Source organism: Monodon monoceros, unplaced genomic scaffold, assembly GCF_005190385.1.
Source record: "Monodon monoceros isolate NGI ecotype Baffin Bay Population unplaced genomic scaffold, NGI_Narwhal_1 Super_Scaffold_20, whole genome shotgun sequence".
In the NCBI taxonomy this organism is placed as follows: Eukaryota; Metazoa; Chordata; class Mammalia; order Artiodactyla; family Monodontidae; genus Monodon; species Monodon monoceros.
Window position 1 is genome coordinate 111,438,464 of NW_021703777.1, and position 23,917 is coordinate 111,462,380.

Genomic DNA, 23,917 nt, shown 5'->3' on the forward strand with positions numbered 1-23,917 from the left:
GCATCCCAGTCCCAGGACTCAAGCCCTCGCTCAGCCCGGGAGCGCGTGGCACGAAGGCGCGTCCGCATCCATGCCCCAGCCGAAGGAGCAAGAGGTGCTCGCAGCCCCAGGCGTCTGATGCGAGACTGAGCACGTGGCTGCCCGCGTCGTGCCCCGCTGAGCCAGGCGCGACAGGAGAGGGGCGCGCTCCAGCTCTGCTAGCCGCGCGCGAGGCGAGGCGGGGCGGGGCGGGGCGGGGCCGGGGGGGGCGCGGCCGCCCGCGGAGAGCCGCGGAAGAGCAGGCGCGCCGCGGCCCTGAGGGAGGACACGGTTAAAGCTTTGCCGTCAACTGTGAGTCCCGAGAGCCAGTCCTAAGCTAACACACTAACTCTGCAGCCTTCCTCAGGACCCCAAGCCACCGAAGGCGGCGACACCTGATCCAGCACACAAACGGGTCCCTTCTGTCCCCGGATACAATTTCGCGGCGGAGACGCACTCAAACTCACGCGCAGCAGCCAAGAGCGGAGGTAAGCGGACGGACCGCGCCGCTCCAGCAGGCGGAAGGGGGGCGGGGCGGCAAGAGGAGAGGGGCGTTGTTTGCTCCCTGAGGTGAGTGCCGGGCGGATGGCTGCGACCCAGGGGTGGGGGGTAGGGATCCGAAAGTGCAGATGGGGTTGGACTGAGGGGGTAAGGGGTTGGGGGTGGGTAGGGTGTGGGGCGGAGGTGTGTAAAGGAGATCTTTCCGTGCTGCCTCGCTCGCGCCCGTGCTCCTTTCCCTGCCGTATGGCGCACGTTTGAGGGTCCTCTGGCGTTTCGTGCGTGCAGGCTGAGAGAGGGATCACCCGGCGTGGATCTGGCCAAGGACCTTGCACTTGACCCCGGAGCTATGGGCACCGCGGAGCCCCCGCCGCCAGCCAGGGATGGGGGCCCGGGAGGTGCTTGGGAAACTCTGCAACTCTCCTCTACTTCGTCCTCTCCCTGAGGGGGAACTAGACCTGGGTGCATTGGGGGTAGCGCGTGTCTTGGGGCTACACAGACGCACAGAAACAGGGGCCTTTCAGTGCCCGCAAGCCTGTGCGACCCCCGGAAATGGACAGTGGTGGCAGGGTCTCCGCGCGGATGCGGGAGCCATATGGCGTGCCCTTGCTTTAGAGAAGCGTGTGCGGGTTAGGAGGCGAGAGAACGACGCGCTGCAGGAAGTAGGGCGCCTTCCACGGTCTAGAGGAGCGGCGAGGGGGCCTGGGATGCGTGGTTTGGAGTTGTAGGAGGCGAACCGCATCGGAGTGCGACAGGGCAAAAGGACAGTCACGCGTGGCGAGGGGGTTACTCAATCTGTATGTGTAAATTCGCTGGTTTAATGGAGGGTTTATGAAGTTGAGTACGGGGAACGTGCCGCTCTGCAGCACTTCCTTAGGGAAAGTACCACCTCTGTACCTGTACCTCTGGTTCCCATCGCCGAAAAGCAAGCCCAAGAGGTGGGGTGGGGGGTGGTGAGGAGGGGAGAAAGTGAAAGAACTTCTGAAAGTTCTCGAACTCGGAAGACTAGATTGTGTTAACTAGTCATTCTCACGGGGGAGAGGGCGTATCGCAAGGGGGAGGAGTGGGTAGCATTCGAGTCACCTGCATTATGAACCAGTGTTAGCAGTAGAGGCAGCCTTTTATTTCAAGTGGGTTCCACCCAGAAACGATAGGAAAAACACTACTCTAAAAACCTTCGATTTCCCTTGGGCTGTCATCTCGTACAATGAGTTTTTTAAGATTAATGACATGAAGGTGTGGTTGTTTGGCTAGATGCCAAGTGTGCTGTTGTTTCTATTTATGATAATTTCATGTTCAAAGAAAAAATAAGTCTGCACTTGGAATTGGTGTAATTGGTGTGCTTTATTTCCACTTACTTCCAGAAAAAAATGCCACTTGAAGGAAGGCTAGGAAGTGCTTTTTAATTGGTATGTTAATAGTGTTAGGAGTAATCACATTTTATTCCCTGGAGAGTTTTAAATTAATGGAAGAGTCATGCACATCAATATTGTATAGTGAGGGAATCCGAACTTTGCATTAATTGAATTAGATCATAAACCAGACTATTTTTTCTGTCTCAGAGAGAAACAGTGGACTAGTTTTCTCTTACGGAAACTATCTCCAGGCAGTTTGCGATAATTGCTTTTGGACTGTTTCTGTTCGGCAACTATTCTAGATAATTCTAGAGGGAAACACTCAAGTGCTATTTGATTTGCCTGTCACCCACAAGGTAAGGTTGACATCTTGTGTGATTTAGAGCTATAGCAGTGTTTAAAAACTACCATGAGGCATACTTCCGTGACATTTAGTAATAGCTTGATAGTATATTAGTAGCTCGGGCATAACTGAGTAAAAACTGTACTTGTGACTTTCTCTTGATAATACTACTGTAGAGAGTCAAACTCTTTTTAAGTCTAAAAGTTCCAGAGCTTTATGCTTGTTGTACTAATGCCTGGTGTGCATATTAGAATAAGTAAACCAATGGAGTAAAAAATATTTGTAAAAAAAATTTATTTTTTGTACAATCTTTTTGTGTGTAAAGAGTTTGACAGTTCACATTTGATTTGAATTACTTAAAACATTTCATGGTACCTTATGAATAACTATCAGCTTAATTACCATGTAAATATTGATGGCAAAGGAAGAAAATAACCACACTCTCAATTGTCAGACTCCTTTTCGAAGTTATTTATGTGCTTGTTTATAAGATAATATTGACTTGATGCTGTTTAATTCACATTAGATTTCCAAAGTACACCAGGAGAGTAAGAACTTTTGATTGTTTTTGCAATATGTCATAATATCTCATTTATTTGACACTATCTGGGTTATTACTTATTTACATAAGCACATTTTCAAAATAGCTGACCCCTCACACCGTTAATTACTGACACTTTAAAAAGTTAGCTATTGAAACAAGTAATTTCTAAACATTACACTCTTACTTGCTCCCCAGGATGTAAGTTATTTTTTTTTGTTGGACTGTCTTTATGAACATGAATTCATAAAGAATTGAATAGTGCTATTCCTTGAGGTGTATAGAGCTGTTTTTGTTTATAGTAAATGGCCTCAGCCTGCCTGGTTGAAATAGTAGATTGGGGACAGAAGTACTATTCCTTTTTCTTTATGGTTTTTCTGGGTCCTCTTTCTGTTATCAGCTATCACTTTCTGCTGCTGTCAGGCTGTGAGCGGGCCCTGCTGCTCTATTATCTGTTGTCTTTCTTTTTTTTTTCTTTTTTTTTCCTGAAATGATGTGGGCTATTGCTCGAGTATAAAGCCTGCGTAATTTGTGACAGGTACTTGCTGTTCTCATCCTTTGTTTCTGGGCTAGATAGTGAGCTCAGTGGCTGAGGTTCCTAGAAGGGTAACTTCTATATAAATGGTTTTAATGTGTTTTTTTAATAGAAAATTTTGTATATGAGATCTTTAGAAGGGTGTCTTGATTTCAGACATTCAGTCTTCTGGAAGATCTTTGCTTTTCCAAGAAATTGAAGCAGGCTTTAAAAAAAGTTTCCTTTTCTTATGGTAGGCCCAGATTGTCTTTGTTTAGGAATACGTGTATGATGATACTTTACATCCTGCTTTCTGCCATTGAAATTGACTAGCTGTATGTAATGTTGGCACTATTTCTCTACTCTGGAAGCTAGGAATAAGAAGTGTGATTTGATAAGCCTGGTGGCCATACTTGAAGCTAGGTGAATCATTTCAGTATTACTTTGCACATCCGCATATGGGGTTACATAATCAAATGAGTTTGAATAAAGTTGTTTAATTTAGTGTTGAAAACGCTGATAATTATATCTTCCTAATTTAAAGCATTTCACAAACATCCTTCTTTTTTTCAACACATGCTTACTAAAGGCATACTATGCATTGGGCACTATGGTCCTGTACACTGGGGATATGCAGACACATAAGACCATGGGAGGACTCTGGGTTTAAGAGGATTAGATAGATAGAAAACAAGTTGGCTTCAATAAGTACAAAATAATGCTATATGTTCTTGAGTGCTTTGATAGAGAAATGCAGAGTGCCCTGAACAGGCATTTGGAAGTGGCCAGTTCTACGTGGGGACAGAGACTAAAGAGGCTTCATAGAGAAGGTGACAACAGAGGAGTCAGTGTAGACAAGGGCAAGATCATGGAGGCTGTTTGCCATCCTACACTGTGTGGACCATTTTCTCTTCAAGGTTGTTTTAAACAAAGGAGTGGTGAAAACACAGCTCTCACAGCAGTCTAGAAGGATGGATCTGAGGTGTGAGACAGGAATAACAGGTTAGAAGGTATTGGGGTGATCTTGCTAAGAGAAGTTGAGGAACTTACATCAAAGTTGTGGCAGTGAGATGAAGAAGAGACTTTGGTCACACAGATGTTAAGGTGGTAGAAGCTCTCAGATTAGGTGACTGGTTAGATGGTGGGTGGTATGGGAGGATGGGATAGGGAGAAGCCGATTTGAGGACCAAGGATGATAGAGTTCAGCTTTGGACATGTAGAATATGAAGTGCTTATAGAAAATCCAGCTGGAGATGAGTGTCCGATGGATCATTGCACAGAACTTCTGAGCAGAGAGGTCTAGGCTAGATAGGTAGGTAGATAAATGGATAGATTAATGGATGGGTGGATAGACTGACTGCTTTAACCATTTTCAACATATAGGTGGTTGCAAAAAAAAAAAAAAAAAGGCAGTCAGTAGATCTTCTAGGGCAGGTTCAGAGAGTAAGATGAAAAAAGAGGCCTGGGGAGATTCTAAAATCAAATTGTTGGCTAGAGATATAGGGAGCAGTAAAGAAGGAAAAGGTACAGAGTGAAAGTCGGGAGGAAAATTAGGGGAGAGTAACTTTTAGTAGCTGAAGGAGGAAAGAATTTCAAGAAATGAGGGGCTAAGTACTAAAATGAGGGGTATCAGACAGTCCTGGTTCTGCCCCTGACTAGCTATGTGACCTTGAACTCAGAATTTAGTTCCCTTTCCTCATTTACATAATGAAGATCAAAGTGTGACCTCCCAGGGCCACTGTGAGGATCAAATGAGATAAAGTCTATCAAGCTCAGTGACTGGAAGTTATCTGGTTTGTGTTCAATAAGTGCTAGCTGTTTTTATGGAAAGCAGGACTTGGATTTGGTGATAGGGAGGTCTGTAGAGACTACGGCTTTCAGCAGTACTTGCTCTCAGGGTTTAGGGAGGGTGATTAAAAGATATGTTTCAGATGGAAACTTGATCATATTTATAGCCTTTGAGGAGGAAGCCAGTACAATAGGGGCACTTGAAAATTTTGAAGGGAAAAGAGAGAACCATTGGAACATGTTCCTTGGCTGGGGGGCAGGGTTGGCTCAAGAGCTCTGGGAGATGTTAGCTTCCTCAGGACAAGCCATGCTTCCACCAGCCTGGAGGGTCCACAGCATCTTTGTTGCTTTTTAAAAGCATCTGGTAATCAAATCATAGACATTTTTAACGTCTTATTTAAGGTTTCTTGGTGTTTAAGTGAGTTTAAGTGAGTTCTAGTTTCTCAGATAATATAATAAGGACAAAGATTATTCATTTTAAAAGATTCTGAAAACAAAAACAAGATAGGTGATATTAAAACTGAACACAGTATAATTTAATGTTTAATTCAGAAGGCATTTCCATGTCTAAGGCATGGAAGGCATTTCCATAGGGTCTTAAAAATCAACACCATGGAAATCAGGTATTAACCTGTGTAATAGGGGAAGGACTGATTTGTAGATTTCTTAAAAAATTGAGCTGACCATAGTAATATTTAAAAATATCTACTTTTGGGGCTTCCCTGGTGGTGCAGTGGTTAAGAATCCACCTGCCAATGCAGGGGACACGGGTTCGAGCCCTGGTCCGGGAAGATCCCACATGCCACGGAGCAACTAAGCCCGTGCACCACAACTACTGAGCCTGCGCTCTAGAGCCTGCGAGCCACAACTACTGAGCCCACGTGCTGCAACTACTGAAGCCCGTGCGCCTAGGGCCTGTGCTCCGCAACAAGAGAAGCCACCGCAATGAGAAGCCTGCGCACCACAATGAAGAGTAGCCCCCCGCAACTAGAGAAAAGCCCATGCGCAGCAACGAAGACCCAACGCACACAAAAATAAAAATAAAGTAAAATAAAATCTACTTTTTTCCTTAGGATTTTCTCTAGTTGGATGAAGTAATGCTTTGTATTAGAGATAAACATCTAAAATTAGATTTCTATTTTAATATGTATATATTTTTTACCCTGTAATTAATGGGTATTTTGAAAAAAAATTTACATATGTGAATTGGTTTGGGAACCACTCAACAATTGAACATGGTGCATGATGTTTACTAGTTGGTTTTTGGTGATTAACTGGTTATAAATATTCCATTTTAGTTCAAATTAGTAAGTCTGTTTCAATACATGCTTATTAATATTCACTACTTATCATTTGTTTATATATATATGTATGTGTATATATATATATGTATGTGTATATATATATATGCACATACATATATTTATATAATTTTTTTTTTTTTTTTGATTGTGCAGTGTGGCATGCGGGATCTTAGTTCCTTGACCAGGGATCAAACCCGTGCCCCCTGCAGTGGAAGTGTGGAGTCTTAACCACCGGACCGCCAGGAAAGTCCCTCATTTGTTTGTATAACGTGTAGCATAGTACATAGTTTTTAGGACACCCAATAAATGTTTTCTGAGTAAAATGAAATTAGATGTTCAGTATTTTTAAGGTGAACTGAAATGAAGTCCATTATGTATCTGGTTTTTAACCTTTGATGACGTTCTTTCCCTGAAATTCTCTAGCTACATTTTTTGTTATCAGGACCTCTCTGTTTTGGAGTTGAGTTTCAGTCTGTTGTGCTAACTCCCTCACAGTGTATGGTCCCACTCTTGCAAAACGTAGTGGGCTGTGCCGGTGATTTTCAATGTAGGACTTCTGACAGTTCCATGTTACATATTCACCAACTCAGTTTTGGACTCTATACTGTCCTGCTCAGGACTCCCTTACAGAGATGACAAGTACCACATTGAAATTAACTTAGACGTGAGGTCAGCATTTAGGAGTGCAGAGCCCAAACAAAGACAGAACCTTTGGGTTTGTGAATGGCATGGTATGTAGGACAGCCTAGGTCAGTTCCTACTCTGGTTGGAAATTTATGTAAGTATTAAAACATTTGGATTAGGTAGAATGTGGATTAGGTAGAATGTGTAGAATTTGGATTAGGTAGAATGTGTAGTTAGGAACATTTCAGAGATACTGTGTATTTTGCTAATAGCTTTGTGCTATTTGTCTGAATTATTAATAATGGAAACAGTCACTATATTGGAGGTGTAATTTCCCTTGACTTGATTTAGAGAACAGAAATGAACCTTTTGGGATTCTAGTCCACTAAATAAATTTACATTGTATCTGATTTGGTAAACATTTGCTTGATTTGGGAATATTATGAATACAAACATGTGTAAAATTATTTTGCACTTTTCAATTCTATTTCGAAGAAATTTGATACTTGACACATTTTCAAGAGTTATACTATTTTAGCTATTACATTGGCTATAACTTGCTTTAATAATAACCATGGGGCTGATTTTCCTTCAAGTGGGATGTTTTAGTGTAAACAAAATGTTCCCATGGATTTAAAAACTTTTTAAAAAGTAGAATCAAGTGTACAAATATGCTGTATATTTTTATAATATGTTCCTGAAAAGTAGTATAAAATTCAGTTTTTATAAATTGAATATTTATAGAATTTAAAATTTTCAAAACACTTGAAAGTAAGGCAGAATTTTAACTCTTAAAATATAGGTGACGGGTATACAGATGTTTTCTATATTAATCTTTATACTTTTCCATAGGTTTGAAATAGTCGACAGTCCAAAATATATGAAGAGTGATTTTAAAGCATATCCTATTTTAAAGGTACCCAGAGACTTTGCTTATTTAAAGCAATCTCAAAGTACACCTCTCTATAAAAGGAATCCCATTTTGGTTAATCTGTTTTGCAAATTCAAACTTTCCTAATGGACTTACACAACAACAACGACAAAACTTGGGGACACCTCTGTACCACATTGTAAATATAGTCACATCCACCATCTTAAGCTTGTAACATACAGGCTTAATCTGATTCTGGACCTCATCCTCACCTTAATATCCCTTATTCAGAAGAGAAGGCATTGACAGGAAGAATTTTTTTTTTTTTTTTAACTAGCAATGGAATAAGCCATCCAGCGGTGTTGCCTTCCTGCTTTGAGAGAGCTGCCCTGAGACTGCGCGGATGACACAGGCCCTGCAGTCCCTTGGCTGTGGCTTCTCCTTCTGAGGAAGGCCATGTGCTTTACATAGATTTTGCATGTGTGCTGCTGTACCTGTGGTTCATCTGTACTCGTCAGCCAATCAGGAGAGTGGGGCTTAGAGGAAAACTAGTCAAACAGGTTTGCCTGTCTACTTAGAAGGGGGGGGGGGAGGTGAGCAGTGAAATTTGTGGATAAGGTCAAGGGTGAAACTATTTTAAGGAATATTAATGCTAATCACTGACTCTGTTTTTTCCTGGTTTTGAAAATACTTCAGGGGCATTTGTGAGAATATATCTTAATGGAGCTAAAGCGAGAGTAAGGGAACCTGGAAGGAGAAATAAATAAGAAACAGGGAATTAGAGCAAGATGGAGAGTGGACAAGGAAAGACAGTAGTGGAGGGGAAGGAAAAAAAAAGAGGAAAAGGACAAGTGTCTCAGTGGTGTATGTGGGCTTTGTGTGAACCTGGATCATCATAGCAGGAAACCATAGTATTGATCTGAGCATGAGTTTAATTAAAACCAGTAGCTGTGATCCTCAATATCCCAAAGAAGGAACAGCCTACTGGCTTAGGGCTGAGGTTTACTAGGAACGTTGGTGGGAAAATGTAGTTACCATCTCAGACACTACCTTTATGTGGGAAATTCTCAGTTCCTTTGAACAACAGTCAGATGTTACATTCATACAGCTTTTTTGCACTTTGCAAATTGCTGACTCACACATTCTGTCATTTTATCCTCATTCTGCCCCTGAGCGTTGTCCGGTAGGTAGTCACATCTTACAAACCATGACCTGGGGCTGCAGAGCTCTGAAATCACCAGGACAGTCTGCAGGGGATTTGATGTTGGAACCCAGGCTCCTGGCTACTCATTTTCCCATGGGAATCCTGGCTTTCAGGGCTCTCTCTCGTCCGGCTGCCTTCTGATCACCCTTGTTTACTTCCTCCTGTGCCCAGCACGTTCCATTTATTAGGTTCATTTCTCTCTTTAGGCATTTGCTTTAGGATACCCCACACCTGAACTGTTCTTTTTTTTCGTCTGTGCTTTCAAATTCTCATCCTTCGTGGTTTCTACACTCAGTCCCACCTCAGACTGTTGCTTCCTAGTTTCTTTTGCTTTTCCTTGACTTTCATGTCTACATTTGTCCATGATATTTGAACACTTAGTTACGTTCATTCTCCCTCTAAGGAGAGTATGCGCAGTTAGAGTGTGGACTTTCACTCTTAGTTTCCCCATAAGACCTTGGACAAACATATTAATCAGAGGTAACATATTTAAACGTAATTGAATGATACCTTCAGTGACTCATAAAGCAGGCAAGGAGGTAAATTCTCTAAAATGCTGTATGTATATTGATGCTTTTTTCCTTTTATTTTTTTTCAAAACCACATATTCAAACTTGAAATGCTCCCTTCCTTTTTTTTTTTTTTCAAGTATGGAGTATTAACTTTTTTTAAAAAATTACTTTACTTTTATTTTGCATCTTTATTGGAGTATAATTGGTTTACAATGGTGTGTTAGTTTCTGCTTTATAACAAAGTGAATCAGTTATACATATACACATGTTCCCATATCTCTTCCCTCTTGCGTCTCCCACCCTCCCTATCCCACCCATCTAGGTGGTCACAAAGCACCAAACTGATCTCCCTGTGCTATGCAGCTGCTTCCCACTAGCTATCTATTTTATGTTTGGTAGTGTATATATGTCCATGCCACTCTCTCACTTTGTCACAGCTTATACCCTTCCCCCTCCCCATATCCTCAAGTCCATTCTCTAGTAGGTCTGGGTCTTTATTCCTGTCTTACCTCTAGGTTCTTCATGATATTTTTTTTTTCTTAAATTCCATATATATGTGTTAGCATATGGTGTTTGTCTTTCTCTTTCTGACTTACTTCACTCTGTATGACAGACTCTAGGTCCCTCCACCTCATTACAAATAGCTCAATTTCGTTTCGTTTTATGGCTGAGTAATATTCCCTTGTATATATGTGCCACATCTTCTTTACCCATTCATCCATTGATGGCCACTTAGGTTGTTTCCATCTCCTGGCTATTGTAAATAGAGCTGCGATGAACATTTTGGTACATGACTCTTTTTGAATTATGGTTTTCTCAGGGTATATGCCCAGGAGTGGGATTGCTGGGTCATATGGTAGTTCTATTTGTAGTTATTTAAGGAACCTCCATACTGTTATCCACAGTGGCTGTACCAATTCACATTCCCACCACCAGTGCAAGAGTGTTCCCTTTTCTCCACACCCTCTCCAGCATTTATTGTTTCTAGATTTTTTGATGATGGCCATTCTGACTGGTGTGAGATGATATCTCACTGTAGTTTTGATTTGCATTTCTCTAATGATTAATGATGTTGACCATTCTTTCATGTGTTTGTTGGCAGTCTGTATATCTTCTTTGGACAAATGTCTATTTATGTCTTCTGCCCATTTTTGGATTGGGTTGTTTATTTTTTTGTTATTGAGCTGCATGAGCTGCTTGTAAATTTTGGAGATTAATCCTTTGTCAGTTGCTTCATTTGCAAATATTTTCTCCCATTCTGAGGGTTGTCTTTTGGTCTTGATTATGGTTTCCTTTGCTGTGCAAAAGCTTTGAAGTTTCATTAGGTCCCATTTGTTTATTTTTGTTTTTATTTCCATTTCTCTAGGAGGTGGGTCAAAAAGTGTCTTGCTGTGATTTGTGTCATAGAGTGTTCTGCCTATGTTTTCCTCTAAGAGTTTGATAGTTTCTGGCCTTACATTTAGGTCTTTAATCCATTTTGAGCTTATTTTTGTGTATGGTGTTAGGGAGTGGTCTAATCTCATACTTTTACATGTACCTGTCCAGTTTTCCCAGCACCACTTATTTAAGAGGCTGTCCTTTCTTCACTGCACATTCCTGCCTCCTTTATCAAAGATAAGGTGATCATATGTGCGTGGGTTTATCTATGGACTTTCTGTCCTGTTCCATTGATCTATTTTTCTGTTTTTGTGCCAGTACCATACTGTCTTCATTACTGTAACCTTGTAGTATAGTCTGAAGTCAGGGAGCCTGATTCCTCCAGCTCCGTTTTCCGTTCTCAAGATTGCTTTGGCTATTCAGGGTCTTTTGTGTTTCCATACAAATTGTGAAATTTTTGTTCTAGTTCTGTGAAAAATGCCAGTGGTAGTTTGACAAGGATTGCATTGAATCTGTAGATTGCTTTGGGTAGTAGAGTCATTTTCACAATGTTGATCCTTCCAATTCAGGAACATGGTGTATCTCTCCCTCTATTTGTATCATCTTTAATTTCTTTCATCAGTGTCTTATAATTTTCTGCATACAGGTCTTTTGTCTCCTTAGGTAGGTTTACTCCTAGATATTTTATTCTTTTTGTTACAATGGTAAATGGGAGTGTTTTCTTGATTTCACTTTCAGATTTTTCATCATTAGTGTATAGGAATGCCAGAGATTTCTGTGCATTAATTTTGTATCCTGCTACTTTACCAAATTCATTGATTAGCTCTAGTAGTTTTCTGGTAGCATCTTTAGGACTCTCTATGTATAGTGTCATGTCATCTGCAAACAGTGACAGCTTTACTTCTTCTTTTCTGATTTGGATTCCTTTTATTTCCCTTTCTTCTCTGATTGCTGTGGCTAAAACTTCCAAAATTATGTTGAATAAGAGTGGTGAGAGTGGGCAACCTTGTCTTGTTCCTGATCTTAGTGGAAATGGTTTCAGTTTTTCACCATTGAGGACGATGTTGGCTGTGGGTTTGTCATATATGGCCTTTATTATGTTGAGGAAAGTTCCCTCTATGCCTACTTTCTGCAGGGTTTTTACCATAAATGGGTGTTGAATTTTGTTGAAAGCTTTCTCTGCATCTATTGAGATGACCATATGGTTTTTCTCCTTCAATTTGTTAATATGGTGTACCACGTTGATTGATTTGTGTATATTGAAGAATCCTTCCATTCCTGGAATAAACCCCACTTGATCATGGTGTATGACCCTTTTAATGTGCTGTTGGATTCTGTTTGCTAGTATTTTGTTGAGGATTTTTGCATCTATGTTCATCAGTGATATTGGCCTCTAGTTTTCTTTCTTTGTGACATCCTTGTGTGGTTTTGGTATCAGGGTGATGGTGGCCTCGTGGAATGAGTTTGGGAGTGTTCCTCCCTCTGCCATATTTTGGAAGAGTTTGAGAAGGTTAGGTGTTAGCTCTTCTCTAAATGTTTGAGAGAATTTGCCTGTGAAGCCATCTGGTCCTGGGCTTTTGTTTCTTGGAAGATTTTTAATCACAGTTTCAATTTCAGTGCTTGTGATTAGTCAGTTCATATTTTCTATTTCTTCCTGATTCAGTCTCGGCAGGTGGTGCTTTTCTAAGAATTTGTCCATTTCTTCCAGGTTGTCCATTTTATTGGCATAGAGTTGCTTGTAGTAATCTCTCATGATCTTTTGTATTTCTGCAGTGTCACTTGTTACTTCTCCTTTTTCATTTCTAATTCTATCGATTGGAGTCTTCTCCCTTTTTTTCTTGATGAGTCTGGCTAATGGTTTATCGATTTTGTTTATCTTCTCAAAGAACCAAGTTTTAGTTTTATTGAGCTTTGCTATCATTTTCTTCATTTCTTTTTCATTTATTTCTGATCTGATCTTTATGATTTCTTTCCTTCTGCTAACTTTAGGGTTTTTTTGTTCTTCTTTCTCTAATTGCTTTAGGTGCAAGGTTGGGTTGTTTATTCGAGATGTTTCCTGTTTCTTAAGGTAGGATTGTATTGCTATAAACTTCCCTCTTAGAAGTGCTTTTGCTGCATCCCATAGGTTTTGGGTCATCATGTCTCCATTGTCATTTGTTTCTAGGTATTTTTTTATTTCCTCTTTGATTTCTTCAGTGATCACTTCATTATTAAGCAGTGTATTGTTTCACCTCCATGTGTTTGTATTTTTTACAGATCTTTTCCTGTAATTGATATCTAGTCTCATAGCGTTGTGGTCAGAAAAGATACTTGATACAATTTCAGTTTTCTTAAATTTACCAGGGCTTGATTTGTGACCCAAGATATGATCTATCCTGGAGAATGTTCCATGAGCACTTGAGAAAAATGTGTATTCTGTTGTTTTTGGATGGAATGTCCTATAAGTATCAATTAAGTCCATCTTGTTTAATGTATAATGTAAAGCTTGTGTTTCCTTATTTATTTTCATTTTGGATGATCTGTCCATTGGTGAAAGTGGGGTGTTAAAGTCCCCTACTATGAATGTGTTACTGTCGATTTCCCCTTTTATGGCTGTTAGTATTTGCCTTATGTATTGAGGTGCTCCTATGTTGGGTGCATAAATATTTACAATTGTTATATCTTCTTCTTGGATCGATCCCTTGATCAATATGTAGTGTCCTTCTTTTTCTCTTCTAATAGTCTTTATTTTAAAGTCTATTTTGTCTGATATGAGAATTGCTACTCTAGCTTTCTTTTGATTTCCATTTGCATGGAATATCTTTTTCCATCCCCTCACTTTCAGTCTGTATGTGTCTCTAGGTCTGAAGTGGGTCTCTTGTAGACAGCATATATATGGGTCTTGTTTTGTATCCATTCAGCCATTCTGTATCTTTTGGTGGGAGCATTTAATCCATTTACATTTAAGGTAATTATCGATATGTATGTTCCTATTCCCATTTTCTTGATTGTTTTGGGTTTGTTATTATAGGTGTTTTCCTTCTCTTGTGTTTCTTGCCTAGAGAAGATCCTTCAGCATTTGTTTTAAAGCTGGTTTGGTGGTGCTGAACTCTCTCAGCTTTTGCTTGTCTGTAAAGGTTTTAATTTCTCCATCAAATCTGAATGAGATCCTTGCTGGGTAGAGTAATCTTGGTTGTAGATTTTTTTCCTTCATCACTTTAAATATGTCCTGCCAGTCCCTTCTGGCTTGCAGAGTTTCTGCTGAAAGATCATCTGTTAACCTTATGAGGATTTCCTTGTGTGTTGTTTGTTGTTTATTCCCTTGCTGCTTTTAATATGTTTTCTTTGTATTTAATTTTTGACAGTTTGATTAATATTTGTCTTGGCGTGTTTTTCCTTGGATATATCCTGTTTGGGACTCTCTGTGCTTCCTGGACTTGGTTAACTATTTCCTTTCCCATATTAGGGAAGTTTTCAACTATAATCTCTTCAAATATTTTCTCAGTCCCTTTCTTTTTCTCTTCTTCTTCTGGAACCCCTATAATTCAAATGTTGGTGCGTTTAATGTTGTCCCAGAGGTCTCTGAGACTGTCCTCAGTTTTTTTCATTCTTTTTTCTTTAGAAAAAGAATGCAGTTGTTATTTCCACTATTTTATCTTCCAGGTCACTTATCCATTCTTCTGCCTCAGTTATTCTGCTATTGATCTCTTTTAGAGTGTTTTAAATTTCATTTATTGTGTTGTTCATCATTGCTTGTTTCATCTTTAGTTCTTCTAGGTCCTTGTTAAATGTTGCCTGCATTTCCTCTATTCTATTTCCAAGATTTTGGATCATCTTTACTGTTATTATTGTGAATTCTTTTTCAGGTAGACTGCCTATTTCCTCTTCATTTGTTAGGTATGGTGGGTTTTTATCTTGCTCCTGCAACTGCTGTGTGTTTTTTTGTCTTCTCATTTTGCTTATCTTACTGTGTTTGGGGTCTCCTTTTTGCAGGCTGCAGGTTCGTAGTTCCCGTTGTTTTTGATGTCTGTCCCCAGTGGCTAAGGTTGGTTCAGTGGGTTGTGTAGGCTTCCTGGTGGAGGGGACTAGTGCCTGTGTTCTGGTGGATGAGGCTGGATCTTGTCTTTCTGGTGGGCAGGTCCATGTCTGGTGGTGTGTTTTGGGGTGTCTGTGGACTTATTATGATTTTCAGGAGCCTCTCTGTTAATGGGTGGGGTTGTGTTCCTGTCTTGCTAGTTGTTTGGCATAGGATGTCCAGCACTGTAGCTTGCTGGTCGTTGAGTGAAGCTGGGTGTTGGTGTTGAGATGGAGATCTCTGCGAGATTTTCACCATTGGATATTATGTGGAGCTGGGAGGTCTCTTGTGGACCAGTGTCCTGAAGTTGTGTCTCCCACCTCAGAGGCAGAGCCGTGAGTCCTGGCTGCAGCACCAAGAGCCTTTCATCCACACGGTTCAGAATAAAAGGGAGGAAAAAGTAGAAAGAAAGAAAGAGAGAGAGAGAAAGAGAGAGAGAGAGGGAGGGAGGGAGGGAGGGAGGGAGGAAAGAAGGAGGAAGGAAGGAAGGAAAAGAAAGAAAGAAAGGAAGAAAGAGGATAAAATAAAATAAAGTAAGGTAAAATAAAATAGTTATTAAAATAAAACAATTTATTAAGAAAAAAATTGTTTTAAGTTAAAAAAAAAAACAAACATCGGACGGATAGAACCCTAGGACAAATGGTGAAAGCAAAGCTATACAGACAAAATTTCACACAGAAGCATACACATACATACTCACAAAAAGAGGAAAAGGAAAAAATAATAAATCTTGCTTTCAAAGTGCACCTCCTCAATTTGGGATGATTCGTTGTCTTTTCAGGTATGCCACAGATGCAGGGTACATCAAGTTGATTGTGGAGATTTAATCCGCTGCTCCTGAGGCTGCTGGGAGAGATTTCCCTTTCTCTTCTTCGTTTGCCCAGCTCCCGGGTTTCGGCTTTGGATTTGGCCCCGCCTCTGCGTGTAGACCGCTGGGGGGCGTCTGTTCTTTGCTCAGACAGGACGGGGTTAAAGGAGCCGCTGATGCGGGGGCTCTGGCTCACTGAGGCTGGGGGGAGGGAGGGGCAAGGATGCGGGGCGACACTTCGGCGGCAGAGGCCGGCGTGACGTTGCACCAGCCTGAGACGCACCGTGCGTTCTCCCGGGGAAGTTGTCCCTGGATCCCGGAACCCTGGCAGTGGCGGGCTGCACAGGCTCTCCGGAAGGGAGGTGTGGATAGTGACTTGTGCTCGCACACAGGCTTCCTGGTGGCGGCAGCAGCAGCCTTAGCGTCTCATTCTCGTCTCTGGGGTCCGCGCTGTTAGCCGCGGCTCGCGCCCGTCTCTGGAGCTCCTTTAAGCAGCGCTCTTAATCCCCTCTCCTCGCGCACCAGGAAACAAAGAGGGAAGAAAAAGTCTCTTGTCTCTTCGGCAGGTCCAGACTTTTTCCCGGACTCCCTCCCAGCTAGCCGTGGTGCACTAACCCCTTCAGGCTGTGTTCACGCCGCCAACCCCAGTCCTCTCCCTGCGCTCCACCGGAAGCCCGAGCCTCAGCTCCCAGCCCCGCCCGCCCCGGCCGGTGAGCAGACAAGCCTCTCGGACTGGTGAGTGCTGGTTGGCACCGATCCTCTGTGCCAGAATCTCTCTGCTTTGCCCTCCGCACCCCTGTGGCTGCGCTCTCCTCCGTGGCTCTGAAGCTTACCCCCCCCCCCCCCCCGCCACTCGCAGTCTCCGCCGCGAAGGGGCTTCCTAGTGTGTGGAAACGTTTCCTCCTTCACGGCTCCCTCCCACTGGTGCAGGCCCCGTCCCTATTCTTTTGTCTCTGTTTATTCTTTTTTCTTTTGCCCTACCCAGGTACGTGGGGAGTTTCTTGCCTTTTGGGAGGTCTGAGGTCTTCTGCCAGCGTTCAGTAGGTGTTCTGTAGGAGTTGTTCCACATGTAGATGTATTTCTGGTGTATCTGTGGGGAGGAAGGTGATCTCCGCATCTGACTCTTCCGCCATCTTACCCCTCTCACCCTTCCTTTGTTTTTAAATGAAATGTTCTGTATAAACTGCTGTATCATTTAGTTACAACAGAAGAAAAAAGGTGGTCTGTAGAAAGATTATATATAGTTCTTTGAACTCGGCATTATAAAATTCATAATTGTTTAGTAGATTTTTGTTTTAAAATTTGCCTGGGGCTTCTAATGGATGGAAGTGTATTCACAGCTAATTCTAAGAAAGGCTAATAAGAGGAAATAATGACAGAGATAATTAAGTGTTATTTAGTTTTGGGGTTTTTTTGTTTTTTTTTTTGTGGTACGTGGGCCACTCACTGTTGTGGCCTCTCCTGTTGTGGAGCACAGGCTCCGGACGCGCAGGCTCAGCGGCCATGGCTCACGGGCCCAGCCCCTCCGCGGCATGTGGGATCCTCCCGGACCGGGGCACGAACCCGTGTCCCCTGCATCAGCAGGCGGACTCTCAACCACTGCGCCACCAGGGAAGCCCTATTTAGTTTTTAATTTGTGTTTATATTTGAATATAAATATGGCTGATGTCATGGAATAGTAGTTGGAAAAGAATGATTACACATATTAGGAAGCTGTGACTTCAGAAGCATTTAAATGCTCCCTTCTCCCCCCACCCCCCAGTTAAGACGTTTTATATCGATTAGCCAGAAGCACAGGCAGAGTTCTTTTCCCTCTTACCAAAGTTCTCTGGTTCAGAATGTCTCCTCTTCCATCTCTTCTGGCAGGGTAGTAGGAGTAGGAATAGGAATAAGAATAGATTTCAAGAAATCTCTTCAAAAAAAGGAAATTAATGGGTTAGGAAAGACTATTATTAATAAGAAGCGATGCCTGACTCTTATTTGCCAGTTTTAAATAATTCTTGAGAGCATTGAGAGGTGACTATTATTTTGACTAGTATATGCTTTAGAGTGTACGTTTTGTTCACATTTCTAAACAATGCTAAATATGCAGAAACAAGGTCATCTGGCTGTCCTGCTCCCTCTTTTTGCTCTCTCACTGTTTCATTTGTCTGCCTTTCTGGAGATAATGTCCTTGCCTTTGGTGGGGAGTTCAGAAGAGAAATCCCAGTGAATGGCTTGCAAATTGTCAGTAGGGATGTGGGTAGAGGTGTGTTTGGGGGGCTGGGGGAGGGTGGTAGAGTCTGCCCATCAGTAGAGTAGGATCTGGTCTTTTTATTCAAATCATCCTGTATAGTAGTTGTCCAGCCTCTATACGAGCCCAACTGCTTTATGCTGTCTCATCATTATTTTTACCAGTAAAAGTAGTTTAGCTTATCATTTTGATACTACATAAATGCAGTACTACTCTTATTCCTACTCTGCTCACAAGGCATGGAAGGGGAGACACTTTGAACCAGACATGTTGAATTCCTGGAGGTTTGTCTAGTGAGCATCTGTAACATATAAGAATTAATCCAGGGACTTCCCTGGTGGCACAGCGGTTAAGAATCTGCCTGCCAATGCAGGGGACGTGGGTTGGATCCCTGATCCGGGAAGATCCCACATGCCACGGAGTATCTAAGCCCGTGCACCACAACTACTGAGCCTGCTCTCTAGAGCCCATGAGCCACAACTACTGAGCCCACGTGTCACAACTACTGAAGCCCGCGAGCCTAGAGCACATGCTCTGCAACGAGAGAAGCCACTGCAATGAGAAGCCTGCACACTGCAACAAAGAGTAGCCCCCACTCGCCACAACTAGAGAAAGCCTGTGTGCAGCAACAAAGACCCAACACAGCCAAAAAAAAAAAAAAAAAAAAAAGAAAGAATTAATCCAACCATTCGTTCACAGGCAGCCTATTATATGATAGAAGTCTTCTGCCATAGAGCCAAAATACATGGTGACTTTTCAAATCTAGTATAAAATTGAAAGGGTTTTATGTATAAAAGTGTAAGAAGGTCATTAGTAAGGCTTTTCAAAGACTGCTGATTTGCTTTGTGGATCCCAGAATTCAAGAAAAAGCCTGTTATCTGGCATGTGGCAGTGGCAACTTTGGAGAGTCTTTATGTGGTATAGATAAGAGATACTGGATTAGGACCCAGGAAACCTGAGTGCTAGTTCCGACTCTGCCAATGAGTAACTATGAACTAGCCAAATGATGCTTGGCAACCACCTGCTGGAGACCTTGTCCCTTTCTCTACAAATGAGAGGGCTTGGACTCAGTTATCTTTAGTTTTTAAATTGGGACTGATTTATTTCATAAAATATGAAAATACATATTTTAACATATAATTGGCATCATTTCATAACAAATATATTAAGTACCAATATTTAAGCATATTAATATTATGTTTGCAAGACTGTTAACAATGGCAATGATATACAAAAGACTTCTTTAGACTTGCCTCATTGTGTTGACTATCAAGTCTAATCCTAGATGCTTAGAAGCCACAAAACTACATTTTTACTTGTTTGTAAGGGAGTATCAGAGAAATGCATTCTCTGCCTACCAAAATCTTCCTCTTCTGGAGAACAATATAAGGTTGCTGTTTTATCTGATCCTCCATAACAACCTTCTCTTTGTGATTTGACTAGCGTTTTATGAGACAGCAGTGGGGAAGTTTGCTATTTGTTCACTCTACAGGACTTGCAAGGAACTGAGTAGGGAAATATCCAGAATTATTTTAAGTTTGTTTTTTGGTTATATTTGGCCAGACATTTTGGGTCCCAAAACATGTTTAAGTTATCACATGGGGATTTATTTTGTGACTTTAATAATGTTAATGTAGATAATGTTAAAAATTCGCTTAAACTAGTGATATTAAAGAAAGGATATTATTAATAATAAGAGAAACAATCCCATGATCTTTTGTGATCCTAGTACATTTTTGAAGCCTTAAGATTCTCTAAGAAATGGAGTATTGAAAAGCTGTTTCCCACACATGTGATTTTGTCCCATTGTGGGAGAAGATAATTTGATCTGCATTTCCTCCACATTCATTGTGGTATTCTGCTAATTAAATCCCAATGAAAGAGTTATAAAAAGTCCTAATGAAACATTTTAAAACATTAATCAAACATCAGTTTTTTTTAAGAAAGCATATACCTATGAGAACCTAAAGCCTCATACAAACTCAGTTGTACGATTTATGAAAATTTTCTCATTTGTTTAAGGATGAGATCAGAATCAAAACAAAGAATTTCCTTATTGTTTGTTGAATGTTGATCACATGATGCAGAAGCATGGAGATAACTGGTACCAAGCTGGTCTTAAGGAGGTGCAGAAAAAGAAATCCACACTGTATCTGTGGATATGGATATGGATATCTATAAAAATTGCGGTTTTTAAAATTGCAAACTTTTTTCTCTGTCAGTGATTCTCAGAATGGTCCCTGGACCAGCAGCATCAACATCACTTGGGAATTTGTTAGATATGCAGATTCTTGGACCCCTCCCAGATCTACAGAATCAGAAACTGAGGACAGGCCTAAAAGTCTGTTATAACAAACTCTTCAGGTGATTCTGACGCATACTAAAGTTTGAGAACCACTGATTTATGATACTAAATATAACCAGTTCCAATTTTCTCATGTGATGAAAAAATTTCTAATCATTTTAGGGACAAAAGAAAAATCTAGTGTAAATTTCAAAATGTTTTCCTGGTTAACACTTTTCCTGGTTAGTTTTTATAACCTAAATTCATGATACTGTATTTTATTTACTAATTGGTGGTTTAGGGGTATTCAAGTATTCTTAGTTTTGCCAACACACACACACACACACACACACACACACACACGCTCCTCAATTTATTAAAAGACAACAAAAAAAGTGGGTTGGATTAGTTTACTTTTGTGTATTTTGCTATGACTTTGTGGAAGTGTAGCTCACTGGTTCTCAATATCATAATCCCTTGGGGAGCATCAAAAAGAAAACAAAAAACTCTAAGACCTAGGTGGGCCTCACCTCCAGAAATTCTGATTTTTAATTGATCTAGGTTGGGAGCGGCAGGTTTTCAGGCGTCTCTAGTTTTCACGGGCTCCCCAGATGATTATAATGAGCAGCCAGAGTTGAGAGCCACTGGAGTTGGAGCTGTTTGTTGGAAGATTGGCTCACCTACCAGATATCAGTTCCTTAAAAAAATTGCATATTAAGTCCATTAGGTCCTTTCATTATTTTAAGCAAATTGTCTTTTGTTTATGTGTGATTGAAAAACAATTTGTTTTCCAGTAGGTTATTGGTATTGTTGACTGGTTGACCTCATTGTTGATCATGTTTTATTACTCTTCGTTCTACCTCTCGGCTTGACTCTAAATCTTTGCTTACTCACAGTGCGGTGTGCACACCTACAGCGTCTTGTGTCACCAGAGAGCTCGTCAGAAAGAAATCATTTGGGGCCCCATACCAGACATACTGAATCAGAATTGCATTTTAAAAGTATCCCTATGAAATGTGTCTTCATAGTAAAGATTCTCTAGAACATAAAGTTTAAAATCAGGGTGAATTTCATTTTTCTTCATTTTTTTTCCTCAGCATCCATTGATCTGGTCTTAACTACTTTTGTGAACCAAATCATATCAGTCTCATTAAACTTATTCTTAATCCCATTTTTCAGTAAGCTTTAGAATTGTAAGCGATGTTCCAGACCATCTAATTTAATATCTTCACCTGGCAGGTGAAGCGAATTAGGTGCAGAGAAATTAAATAACTTGGCCTAAATTACAGAGGCTGTGGATTTGGGCATCCATAGATGCATGCCATATATATATTTATTTTTTTCCTTTAATTATAGGGACTTCATGATAGGGTCACTTAAAATGATTTTATTATCATAATATAAACAACTTGAGATGTGAGCTACCTGAAAAGACAGTCTTAGGTTACCTAAATATGACACATATTCAAAACACCAAAATTTTAAATACACGTTGACATTTATTTAAATTATCTATCCAAAGGGACATTGCTAATACTTTACTAATACACTAATATTTCAAATTGTCTTATAATTTGTATAATTTAGTGATAATGGGAAAGTAGAATATGTGATATTAAACTGAATGAAAATTGAAAGGTACCGCATGTCTTTATAAATTACTAAAACTGTATTCACACGCTCCTGAGAGATTGCAGGCACTTTGTCACAGGACATTTAAAAATACTTGGAGAGTGTTTATTTGTTTATTCTGGGTTCCTCAGGATCTGTAGTTGGGCATTGTCATTTTCTGAAGCCCCAGGACAGTTGAGCTTTATCAGGTCTTTAAATTTCAGATCCACACGTCCACTGCATCACTTGTATTTCTCTTATTGCACATAAGGATTAAGTATGAGATCCCTGTCTCTCAATCTGGTGGTTGAATTGCATCAAGATCTCCAGCTGCTTCTTACAATTGCAGGTTTGGGGATTTCTACCCAGACTTCATAATAGCCTGTGTGTTGAAAAGACCCTGGAATCTGCATTTTTAGTTAGCACCATGGGTGTTTCTTTTGGATGTGAACATTTCAGAATCGTTTCATTAGGCGATTAAATTTGTGTTTAATATAGTTAAATTTAATCGCCATCATTGAGCATTAATTGGATACATATAATTTACTGAGTACTGAGTGCAATGTCTATTGGTATCCATATGATCCTATTTTTCTTTTCTCTCTTATTTTCTTGTTTTTTATCTTACCTTCCCACCTGATGATTTCAGAGAAGGATCCCAAGTGGGCCTGGGCCAGCTATCACTGTTAAGCGAATAGCATCGAGTTTCTCATTACAGCTTCACTGCCTGTACTATAGATGTCTGGGAAGAGGTAATTGCAGATACTGGCAGTGTAGACAAGTGGTAAGTACAGCTAACCTGGAGTGTTAAAACAGCAACAGCAACAGTAAATGACAACAAAAACATTCCCTACAACTTCTCCTTCAAAAGGAGGCTTTTCCTGTACCCCTTGGCACTCATCAGAGGACCAAGTGCAGAAATGAATTTTTTGAACTTTATTGCTAATGGTTTATTTTCTTCAGTAGTTTGCATTTCTCTTAAGCTGTGCACTTCCAAACAAATAAACGTCTTTAATTTTTCTGAATGAATCAAAACCATTAATTTGATGAACTGGCAAATTTTGAAAATCTGTTCTCTCTTTTTATTAACTGCCAATAGCCAACCGAATGTAGGGTTTTTACCCAGATTGCCCTCTTGATTAATTAAAGGTGCCAGACTACTGCCAGATCACAGCTTTTTTTTTTGGTGGGAATCATTAGCCGACAGCAGGTGGCCTTAATTTCCTGAATTATCTCTCCCCATCACCCACCCCAAGTCAAGGTGTTCCCACTTCACAGTGTGATTTTAGGGGACTCCTTGCTTTCATAGTTTAATTGCAAATAGATGGTCATAATTAACTTCAGAACACAAGATATTGTTTACTTACGAAAGATGAATGTTTAAACCTGGGCCGTTTAACAACTCTGTAGCAATAAAGCTGAGTTTTCCCCCAGTTTGACCACAGTTACAATATGTTTTTTCAGCTTTGTTTTCTTCCTCTCTTTGCATGGTGGGATGAAAGTGGATTAAAAATGGATATGAAGCTCTGCAATATACTAGATAATTTCTTATTTCAGTCTTACTCTCAATCATATTCTCCTCATCTATAAATGGGAACAACTATTTTTGTCTTTATCTCAGTATAAAATGAGATAATATTCATAAAGCCTGTGACGCAGGGAAGGTACATAGTACAGCTCTTTTTACAAGCTGCTGTTTATTGGTAGTTTTATGTTAGGATATAGATTTCAAGCTATGGGGTGACCAGCTCCTTCTGGTTTGCCCAGTACGTTCCCAGTTTTAGTGCTGAAACTCTGCATCCTGGAAATGCTGTCAGTTCTAGGATGGTTGATCACCCTAGTGCTGGAAACAGTGTCAAAATAACAATGACTCTAAGAAGGTAGTTGAGTTGTCTCTTAGATGATGGTTACAATGGGCAGAAGCAGGCAGAGCTGATACTCTGGTTCCACAGCGTCAGGTGTCTTTGTTGTTACACCT

The 23,917-nt window shown here is 40.7% G+C and overlaps 1 protein-coding gene across 3 annotated transcripts in view; it reads left to right on the forward strand.

Annotated features, from left to right (window-relative positions):
• The first annotated feature begins 305 nt into the window (after positions 1–305).
• The window catches only part of UGT8 (UDP glycosyltransferase 8), an 89,376-nt gene continuing 65,764 nt past the window's right edge, over positions 306–23,917 (forward strand). Inside the window, exons 1-2 of one of the 3 annotated variants that reach the window (XM_029235550.1) lie at positions 16,524–16,546; positions 22,589–22,723. The gene's annotated coding sequence lies outside the window, so the exon portion shown is untranslated. Of the gene's footprint in view, positions 507–16,512; positions 16,547–22,588; positions 22,724–23,917 lie in introns of those variants that run through there. The other 2 variants (XM_029235548.1, XM_029235551.1) reach the window with 2 other exon arrangements.